Below are 11,488 nucleotides of genomic sequence, written 5' to 3'. Positions count from 1 at the left end.
TATTTTATAGTTTATATTGTGTTTAATTGTGTGGTTTTGTCGTGATCTTTACCCACTTATTCATCAATTTAGCATGCATTTAGATTTCCTTCCTGAATTTATTACATGTTTGAAAATTGCTTCCTAGAGACTTTAATTATTTAATTTTAATTCTCCTTTATTCCATTCGATGCCGTAATCTGTGTGTCAAGTGTTTCAGGCTTTATAGGGCATGAATGAGACGGAGATTGGAGAGGAAGCTAGCAAAAATGGAAGGAACACAAGAATTTGAGGAGATAACCAGCAAAAAGTGACGTGGTCGCATGGCTCAAGCGACCGCGCGAAGGAGCGCAAATCGCAGTGATGCGGCCGCATGGCTTGCGCGGCCACGCGGATTGGAAAGCACAAGCAACGCGGTAGCGTGGGCGACGCGAACGCGTGAAGAGGAAAAGCGCTAGCGACGCGTCCGCATAGACGATGCGATCGCGTGACATGCGCGATCTGCATAAACTGCAGAATCTAAAACCAGCGACTTTGGACCCTATTTCGGCTCGGAACAGCAGACTAGAGTCAGAGAATATGCAGAAATAAGAGACACATTCATTGAGTAGTTTAGATCTAGTTTTTGACTTTCTTAGGTTTTTCTCTCTAGTTTTTAGAATTTTAATTTTCAATTGATCTTAGCATTGGAACATTGAGAAGAGTTATTTTCCTCATCAAGACTTCATCACCCTAGTTTGTTCTCTTAACTTGGTTTTATTCTTCCATGTTCTTTGTTATGTTCAATTTTGTCATTCAGATATTTTTATGATTAATTAATGCAAGCATTATTTCTTTTTAATTTAATTTCCATTCCAATAATCATGTCTTCTTTTAATTCCCTTTCATGTGCCATGAATTCTTTATTTACAATGCGTGAGTAGTTTTATTACTTGATGGGGAGTTGATTAAAGGGAACTCTTGAGTTGGAAGGATTGAAAGAAAAAATTTGTAATTGGGTTAAATATTGGATTGCTATCCTGTCACCGACGCCAATTCCTTTAAACCAAGTGGGTTGCAACTTGTGAATAGATCTGGCATTTCCACTTGTTTGACTTTCACTTATCTAGTAAGGGATAACCAAACAGAACAACTATTAATTATAAATTAATCTTACAATCACACCATCAATGATAGAGATTCTAACCAATCAATTCCCAGTCAAGGCCTTTCATTTTTATTATTTAAAATTCCTCAATTTAAATTGTGCTTTTTCTTCTGCTATTTTTTACTCTGTTTTTAATTTTTGCAATTATTTTGTGACTCCACATGATCATAAACATAATAAAATATAAAAGAACAATAGAGATATAGATAAATAAAAATTGGGTTACCTCCCAATAAGTGCTTCTTTAATGTCAACAGCTTGACAGTGAGCTCTCATGGACCTTTACATATGTTCAGAGCATTGTTGGGACCTTCCAACACCAAACTTAGAGTTTGGATGTGGGGGTTCAACACCAAACTTAGAGTTTTGTTGTGGCCTCCCAACACCAAACTTAGAGTTTGACTGTGGGGCTTTGTTTGACTCTGCATTGAGAGAAGCTTTTCTTGCTTCCTCTCCATGGTTACAAAGGGAGATCCTTGAGTTTTAAACACAAGGTAATCCTTATTCAATTGAAGGATCAACTCTCCTCTGTCCGCATCAATCACAGCTTTTGCTGTGGCTAGGAAGGGTCTTCCAAGGATGATGGATTCATCCTCATCCTTCCCAGTGTCTAGGATTATGAAATCAGTAGGGATGTAAAGGCCTTTGACCTTTACTAGCACGTCCTCTACCTGTCCATAAGCCTTTTTCATGGATTTGTCTGCCATCTCTAATGAGAATTTGATAGCCTGTACCTCAAAGATTCCCAGTTTCTCCATTACAGAGAGTGGCATTAAGTTTATGCTAGACCCCAGGTCACATAGAGCCTTCTCAAAGGTCATGGTACCTATGGTACAGGGAATTAAGAATTTACCAGGATCCTATTTCTTTTGAGGTAATGTCTGCCTAACCAAGTCATTCAGTTCATTGGTGAGCAAGGGGGGTTCATCCACCCAAGTTTCATTACCAAATAACTTGGCATTCAACTTCATGATTGCTCCAAGGTACTTAGCAACTTGCTCTTCAGTAATATCTTCATCCTCTTCAGAGGAGGAATAGTCATCAGAGCTCATGAATGGCAGAAGTAGGTTCAATGGAATCTCTATGGTCTCTAGATGAACCTCAGATTCCTTAGGTTCCTCAACTGGAAACTCCTTTTTGTCCAGAAGATGTCCCACGAGGTCTTCCTCACTGGGATTCATGTCCTCCTCCTCCTCTCTAGGGTCGGCCACACCAAGTAAGGTTATGGCCTTGCATTCTCTTTTTGGATTCTCTTCTGTATTGCTTGGAAGAGTACTAGGAGGAGTTTCAGTGACTCTTTTACTCAGCTGGCCCACTTGTGCCTCCAAATTTCTAATGGAGGACCTTATTTCATTCATGAAACTTAGAGTGGCCTTAGATAGATCAGAGACTATGTTTGCTAAGTTAGAGGGGCTCTGCTCAGAATTCTCTGTCTATTGCTGAGAGGATGATGGAAAAGGCTTGCTATTGCTTAACCTGTTTCTTCCACTATTATTAAAGCCTTGTTGAGGCTTTTGTTGATCCTTCCATGAGAAATTTGGATGATTTCTTCATGAGAGATTATAGGTGTTTCCATAGGCTTCACCCATGTAATTCACCTCTGCCATTGCAGGGTTCTCAGGATCATAAGCTTCTCCTTCAGAAGATGCTTCTTTAGTACTATTGAATGCATTTTGCAAACCATTCAGGCATTGAGAAATCATATTGACTTGCTGAGTCAACATTTTGTTCTGAGCCAATATGGCATTCAGAGCATCAATTTCAAGAACTACCTTCTTCTGAGGCGTTCCATTATTCACAGGATTCCTCTCAGAGGTGTACATGAACTAGTTATTTGCAACCATTTCAATGAGTTCCTGAGCTTCTGCAGGCATTTTCTTCAGGTGAATAGATCCACCTGCAGAATGGTCCAATGACATCTTAGACAATTCAGACAGACCATCATAGAATATATCCAAGATGGTCCATTCTGAAAGCATGTCAGAAGGACACTTTTTGGTCAGTTTCTTGTATCTTTCCCAAGCTTCATAAAGGGATTCACCTTCTTTCTGCCTGAAGGTTTGAACATCCACTCTAAGCTTGCTCAGCTTTTGAGGAGGAAAGAACATGGCTAAAAAAGCCGTGACCAGCTTATCCCAAGAGTTCAGGCTATCTCTAGGTTGAGAGTCCAACCATATTCTAGCTCTGTCTCTTACAGCAAAAGGGAAAAGCATAAGCTTGTAGACCTCGGGATCAACTCCATTGGTCTTAACAGTATCACAGATCTGCAAGAATTCAGTTAAGAACTGAAAGGATCTTCTGATGAAAGTCCATGAAACTTACAATTCTGTTGCATTAGAGAAACTAATTGAGGCTTAAGCTCAAAATTGTTTGTTCCAATGGCAGGAATTGAGATGCTTCTTCCATGGAAGTTGGAATTTGGTGCAGTAAAGTCACCAAGCACCTTCTTGTATTATTGTTGTTGGGTTCGGCTGCCATATCCTTTTCCTGTTCGAAAATTTCAGTTAGGTTCTCTTCAGAGTATTGTGCTTTAGCTGCTCTTAGCTTCCTTTTCAAGGTCCTTACAGGTTCAGGATCAGCTTCAACAAGAATGCCTTTTTTCTTGTTCCTGCTCATATGAGAGAGAAGAAAACGAAGAAAGTATGAAATCCTCCATGTCACAGTATATAGATTCCTTTATGTGAGTAGAAGAGAAGAAGAATAAGAATGAGGAAAGAAAGAGAAAAATTCGAACTCAGAGAGAGGGAGAGGGTTCGAATTTTTTATGAGTGGAGAGAATTTGAATTTTAATTTTAAGAAAAGAAAATTATTTTTGTTTTTATTTTAATTTAAAGTTAAAATTCGAATTTATAGAAAGGAATAAAATTAAAATTTAAAACAATTAGTTAAATAAAAAGATTTTTGAAAAAGAGGAAGGTGATTTTTGAAAATTAGAGAGAGAAAAGTAGTTAAGGTGGTTTTGAAAAAGATAAGAAATGGTAAAACAAACAAAAAGTCAATTAGTTAATTGAAAAATATTTGAAAATCAATTTTGAAAAGATAAGAAGTTAGAAAAGATTTTTTAAATCAAATTTTAAAAAAAAAGATATGATTGAAAAAGATTTGATTGAAAAAGATATGATTTGAAAAAGATATGATTAAAAAGATATGATTGAAATTTATTTTGAAAAAGATTTTGAAAGGAAGTTAAAAAGATTTGATTTTAAAATTAAAATTAATGACTTGACTCACAAGAAATCAAAAGATATGATTCTAAAATTTAAAGTTTGAATCTTTCTTAACAAGAAAGTAACAAGCTTGAAATTTTTGAATCAAAAGATTAATTGTTAGCATTAATTTCGAAAAATATGAGGTAAAAATAGGAAAAAGATTTTGAAAAGTTTTGAAAAATATTTTTGAAGATTTTCGAAAAACAAAGGAAAAAAATTGAAAAGATTTGATTTTGAAAAGATAAATTTTTGAAATTGAAATCTTGACTTGACTAACAAGAAACAACTTATTTTAAAATTTTTTGACTAAGTCAACCCAAAGATTTCAAAGTTTATGAGTGAAATAAGGAAAAGATATTTTTTGATTTTTTTTAATTTAATGACGAAAGAGAAAAACCACAAAATGACTCAACACATAAAAATTTTGGATTAAAACAAATGATGCATGCAAGAACACTATGAATGTCAAGATGAACACTAAGAACACTTTGAAGATCATAATGAACATCAAGATTTTATTTTTGAAAATTTTCAAGAAAAGAAACACATGCAAGACACCAAACTTAGAAATTTTTAATGCTTGGACACTAACAAACTAAAAATGCATATGGAAAATAACAGAAGACACAAAACAAGAAAATATGAAGATCAAACAAGGAGACTCATTAAGAACAACTTGAAGATCATGAAGAATGCAATGCATGAATTTTCGAAAATTTTTTTGAGAAAAATAAAAATATGCAATTGACACCAAACTTAAAAATTGACTCTAGACTCAAACAAGAAACACAAAATATTTTTTGCTTTATGGTTTTATAATTTTTTTGTATTTTTTTCGAAAATTATTTTGAAAAGAACGAAAGAGAAGAAAAAATCTTGAAATATTTTTAAAAACTTTTTGAAAATAAAATAAAGGTTGAAAAAAGAAGAAAATTACCTAATCTGAGTAACAAGATGAACCGTCAGTTGTCCAAACTCGAACAATCCCCGGCAAAGGCGCCAAAAACATGGTGCACGAAATTGTGATCTCAATGGAGCTAACAACTTGGTACGCACAATTGTAATCTCAACTCTTTTTTACAACTTCGCACAACTAACCAGCAAGTGCACTGGGTTGTCCAAGTAATAAACCTTACGTGAGTAAGGTTCGATCCCACGGAGATTGTCGGCTTGAAGTAAGCTATGGTCATCTTGTAAATCTCAGTCAGGCGGATTCAAATGGTTATGGAGTTTTAATAATTAAAAGATAAATAAACATAAAATAAGGATAGAGATACTTATGTAATTCATTGGTGGGAATTTCAGATAAGCGTCTGGAGATGCGTTGTTCCTTTTGAATTTCAGCTATCCTATTGCTTTTATCCAATCCTTCATACTCCTTTATATGGCAAGCTGTATGTTGGGTGTCACCGTTGTCAATGGCTACTTCCCGTTCTCTCACTGAAAGTGGTCTTCTATGGTTTCTGTACGACTAATCAACTGTCGGATTTCTCGTCTCGGATGAAAAATACCATGCACAGATATCGTATGGCTAATCAGCTGTTGGTTCTCGATCGTGTAGGAATAGGATTTACTATCCTTTTGCGTCTGTCACTATGCCCCACAGTCGCGAGTTTGAAGCTCGTCACAGTCATCCCTTCCCAGATCCTACTCGGAATACCACATACAAGGTTTAGACTTTCCGGATCTCAAGAATGCTGCCAATTGATTCTAGCCTATACCACAAAGGTTCTAATCTCGAATTCAGATGCCCCATTGTCAGAGGGGAGTCGATGTGAATCATTGATTAGAAACCAAAGAGATATACATTCAAGCTTGTTTTCATGTAGAACAGAAGTGGTTGTCAATCACACGTTCATAAGTGAGAATGGTGATGAGTGTTATATAATCATCACATCCATCATGTTCTTGTGTGCGAATGAATATCTTAGAATAAGAATATGCATGAATTGAATAGAAGAACAATAGTACTTTGCATTAATACTCGAGGAATAGCAGAGCTCCACACCTTAATCTATGATGTTTAGAAACTCCACCGTTGAAAATACATAAGTGATGATGGTCCTGGCATGTCCGTGAGGCCAGCCTCTCCAAAACGTGATCAAGAGATCAAAAGATGATCAAAAGATCCCTGCATCCAAGATGTCTAATACAATAGTAAAAAGTTCTATTTATATTAAACTAGTTACTAGGGTTACAGAAACAAGTAAATGATGCAGAAATTCACTTCCGGGCCCACTTGGTGTGTGTTTGGGCTGAACATTGAAGCTTTCATGTGTAGAGACTTTTCTTGGAGTTAAACGCCAGTTTGTAACTTGTTCCTGACGTTTGACTCTAGCTTGCAACTTGTTTCTAGAGTTTAACGCCAGAATAGAGCAGAAAGCTGGCGTTGAACGCCAGTTTGCGTCATCTAACCTTGAGCAAAGTATGAACTATTATATATTTCTGGAAAGCCCTGAATGTCTACTTTCCAACGCAACTAAGAGCGCGCTATTTAAGTTTTTGTAGCTCCAAAAGATCCATTTCGAGTACAGGGAGGTCAGAATCCAGCAGCATCTGCAGTCCTTCTTCAGCCGCTGAATTAGATTTTTTCTCAGGTCCCTCAATTTTAGCCAGAAAATACCTGAAATCACAAAAAAAATACAAACTCATAGTAAAATCCAGAAATGTGAATTTTTCTTAAAAGATAATAAAAATATACTAAAAAGTAGCTAGATCCTACTAAAAACTACCTAAAAATAATGCCAAAGAGTGTATAAATTATCCGCTCATCAGTAACTCAATTCATTCATTGATTATATCTACAAGAGAATGGAAAGAGGTTACCATGGTGGGGTGTCTCCCACCTAACACTTTTAGTTTAAGTCCTTAAGTTGGACAATTGGAAGGCTCCTTGTCAAGGTGGTTTATGCTTGCACTCATCCTTGAACCTCCAAGGATGCTTGCTCCTCAAACGGTTGTCAGAATTTTCAACCAACTTCACCAAGCTTGGGTGAAGTTCTTTCCAAGACATGAGCTCCCAAAATTGGTCTTCATGTTGTGATTTAGGATCCCGTATCTTATTTTCACACCCATCTTCTAATTGATCATCATTGTTCTATTCGGGTGGTAGGCATGTAGAATTCTCATTAGAGCACCAATTCTCCTCCTAGACCTATACAGCTTAGCACTCTTCCAACCATGGAACCTATGCCTTGAGGGTTCAACCTTAATGAGCCTAACATTATTTTTCCAACTACTACACAATTATCTCTTACTCTTAACTCCACAAAAAGCTCTAAGTTGCCCATCCGTCTCAAGCAAACCATATTCAAGTGAGAAAGCAAAGCTTAAGGATAAGAATTTTACCCACTTGAATGTTATGTTGGATGGTAGCTTAGGAAGGGATGTCTCCAATGGTCTTATAAGTTCCACTCCTTTATACTCTTCTTTGATTACTTCCACCTCATAGCAAGCTTCTTCAATTTCAATTCCTTGTTCACCAACTCCTTCTATACATCCCTTATTGCTCAAGCCATGTGTCAGAAGTTGTGCACGATCCTTCTTGTCATTAAATTTGTAACACAATGAGGGAGGTTCATCAATTCCCAAAGACACATTGGTTGGTGTAGAATTATCTTCAATGGTGGAGCTTGCTTCTTGCTCAACCTCTTCCTCTTGGAAGCTTCTTTCTAATTCAATCTCTTCTTCATTGTTTATCAAGGGTATGAGAGATGAGGTATCTTCTTTTTTAATCTCTATGTCAAGCCCAATGGGAGAGGATTCAGCTGTAGATAGAAACTCATCAATGATTGAATCGATCTCTTAATTAACCTCTTCAAAGTCTTCAACCATGATATGCCTTGGAGTTTGTACACCCTCATCAACATCAATATCAAGTTTTTTGGAAGAGGGTTCTCTAGTTCTACATTCCCATGGACTTTCAACATCTCCTAGGTCTTCAACCACTTCTTCCGGCTCGATTGTCTTAACTTCCTCCCCTTGTGACAATTCTTGCTTCAACTCCTCTTCTCCATGTTGAAGCTCCAAATTCACTCCTTCACTATGCTCCTTGATTGCTTCTCCACATTCAACAATCAGAGTTCTTTGATCGTATATGCTTAGACGAGAGGAGACCATATTGCTAACGGCTTCTGCCATGGTAGCAATCACGACTTCTAGATTCTTCAACTCCTTTTGTGTCTCCTCTTGCCTTTGGATATAAGAGCTAATATCTCTTTGTTGTTCTAGCATGAAGGCATGGAGAGATTCATCTATTGGAGGTGGTGTGGGAAGAGAGGGTTCATTATTTGGGAGAAAGGGCTCATAATAGAAAGGTAGTTCATCTTGGTAAGAGTATGAAGATGGTGTATATGGAGGTGGTTCTTGGGAGTAATTGTGTTAGAATTGTTGTGGTTCTATGTATGGTTCATATGGCTCATAAGGTGGTTTTTATGGTGGGTAAGGATGAGGGTCATATGGAGGTGTTTGGTGGTAAGGGACTTGTGAGTATGGTGATTCAAAACTATGTTGAGGAGGTGGTTCATAGGCATATGGTGATTGTGGTTGACAACCACAATGAGGGTCACCACATCCGTTAGATTGATATGCATTAGGAGTTGGATTGTACCTATAGGAAACCGGGGGAGGTTGTTGTCAAGAAGGTTTTCCATAAGCTTGAGGCTTCTCCCACCTTTGATTCCCAAATCCTTGATGCACATCCTCATTGAAGCTTCCATTCCCTACAACATAGTTTTAACCACACTCATAGCCAAAGTGAGAAGAATTCATAATGTCAAAAGAAAATAAAGCAAAATATAGTAAGAAAAAAGAGAAACAAAATTCTACAATTAGCAAATAAAGCGAAAGTTAAACTATTCACAATATTTACATATGAACAATAGCCAATAACCTAACACCATTGTAATTCCCCGGCAATGGCGCCAAAAACTTGATGTTGAGAATTGTTCATACCCTGACCGAGCTCCCCAACTCGGCGAAATCCATGAAAGGTCCGACCTCGTCCCAAAGGCCCACGCCTGAGGTCGGACCTCGGACAATAAAGCTAAGAAGGCCCATCAAAAAGAACGCAGCCCAAAAACCTAAAGGCCAAAAAGGCCTAGGGAAGGCGGTTCCGCAAAGATAGAGATAAAACTCCCAAAAGATAAGATAAGATAAGAATATCTTATCCAGGGAAGATCACGGCCAGCTACTATAAATACACTGGAACACCCAGGTATAACTCATACTCTAATTCTACTCAATATCTGCTTGGACCCATGCTAACTTAAGCATCGGAGTGTCATTGCAGGTACAACCACCAACCACTCAGCATATCAAGCTCGGGTCATCAATTCCCCCACCTCGGGCCTCTCTAAAAGACGACCGAGCTGCACGTTTCAGGTAACCCTCGGAACAAGAATTATGGTTGGTCTAGAATTTCTCTTATAGAAAAAAATTACTTCGTTGTAAGTATAGCTCCAAACTAACTAATAATTCTCACATCAAATTTTAATAAGTGGTTGTGTCACAAGTACAAAACCCAATGAAATTTAACCGAAGTATTCACACCTCGGGTCATCTCACAAGGAATTGTAATGAAGTGATCAATTATAGGCTATGAAGGAAACAAGGGGGTTTGATTTGTAATTGGCAAGAAAAGTAAATAACAAGAAAGTAAATGACAAGAACTAATAAAAGAAAGGAATATAACTCTTGGCTAAGACTTGGAAATTAAGATCACTATCCTTGTCTATAAACCATGTATTGACAATTATGACGAACCAAGCTCATTAAGTCTATTTCTATGCTTGAAGTACGTATAATGTCTACTTCTAAGCTTGAAGTATGTCAAATGGCTTGATCAATCTCAACTCATAAGTCTCAATCCAACTACTAATTGGCTTAGTAGTAGATTGGTGTCAATGGGTATCAACTTGACCATTAGGGTTCTCAAATCACCAAATCAATTAGACCTAATGACTCAAGATCACCCTATTCCCTTAGCCTAGGACAAGAGTAAAGAAAACTACTCTAAAACTAGTGAAAACATTTTAACAAACACCTAGAGTGCAATAAAAGTAAACATCACAAAATGCAAGAATTAACGAAACCCAAAACTAACACAAGCAAGAAATCAACAATAATAATGAAGATAAACATAAAAGAGACATGGAAACCTAAAATTGCATTGAAAGGAAATGAAGTCCAACAAGAGTGCATGAATATAAAAGGAACAAAATAAAGGGAATGACAAGTAAAACTAGAAGAGAAAAGATGTAAAACAAGAAATTAAAAGGGAAAACTAAATCAAAGCAAAAATTAAACTATAGATCCAAGAGAATTTGACCTAAACTACCCTAAATTCTAGAGAGAAGAGAGAGCTTCTCTCTCTAGAATTCTAACCTACAACATGGTGAAAAGTACACTATGACTACTCCCCCCATTCCCTTGCAATCCTTGGGTTCAAAAGCATCAGAAACGAGTTGGATTTGGGCCTCCTTGAGCTCAAAAATTGCCCCCAGCATTTTGCCTTTAAGTGAGTCACGTGACCAACATCATGCGTGTGCGTGGATGACACGTGCGCATCGCTTGATGATTCTCTGGTCACGCATGCGCGTGGGTGACGCGTGCGCGTCGCTGGCAAATCTCCTTCTCACACGTATGCGTGGGTGATGCGTGCGCGTGGCCTTCAGTTCAACAAATCCACATTTCTTCGTGAATTCTCCATTTTTGCATGCTTTTTCTTCATTCCTTCAACCCAATCTTTGCCTTCTAATCCTGAAATCACTTAGCAAACATATCAAGGCATTGATCCAATGGTAATCACCATCATCCTAGCAAACGCCAACCTACATCGAACCCTGGTTGACCAGGGAAGCTCAGCAGATATCCTGTTCAAAACGGCCTTCGACAAACTCGGACATGAAGAAAAAGAACTAAAGGCCTATCCCACCGACTTATTTGGACTAGGGGACATCCCGGTCCGTCCCTTAGGATACATCTCGCTACATACTACCTTTGGAAAAGGCGAGCAATCTAGAACATTAAGCATCGACTACATTATAGTCGACGTCCCTTCAGCATACAATGCCCTCATTGGGCGACCAACCCTAAACAGACTAGCAGCTATAGTCTCAACCCCACACCTCTGTATGAAGTTCCCTACCACAAA

At 37.6% G+C, this 11,488-nt stretch overlaps 1 non-coding gene across 1 annotated transcript; it reads left to right on the top strand.

Annotated features, from left to right (window-relative positions):
* The first annotated feature begins 3,099 nt into the window (after positions 1 to 3,099).
* Positions 3,100 to 3,207, top strand: LOC127739889 (small nucleolar RNA R71). The gene has a single exon (XR_008000631.1). It is a non-coding gene; the product is annotated as a small nucleolar RNA R71 (small nucleolar RNA).
* The last annotated feature ends 8,281 nt before the right edge of the window (positions 3,208 to 11,488 follow it).

Source organism: Arachis duranensis, chromosome 6, assembly GCF_000817695.3.
Source record: "Arachis duranensis cultivar V14167 chromosome 6, aradu.V14167.gnm2.J7QH, whole genome shotgun sequence".
In the NCBI taxonomy this organism is placed as follows: domain Eukaryota; kingdom Viridiplantae; phylum Streptophyta; class Magnoliopsida; order Fabales; family Fabaceae; genus Arachis; species Arachis duranensis.
This window is presented reverse-complemented; position numbering and strand designations above follow the sequence as displayed.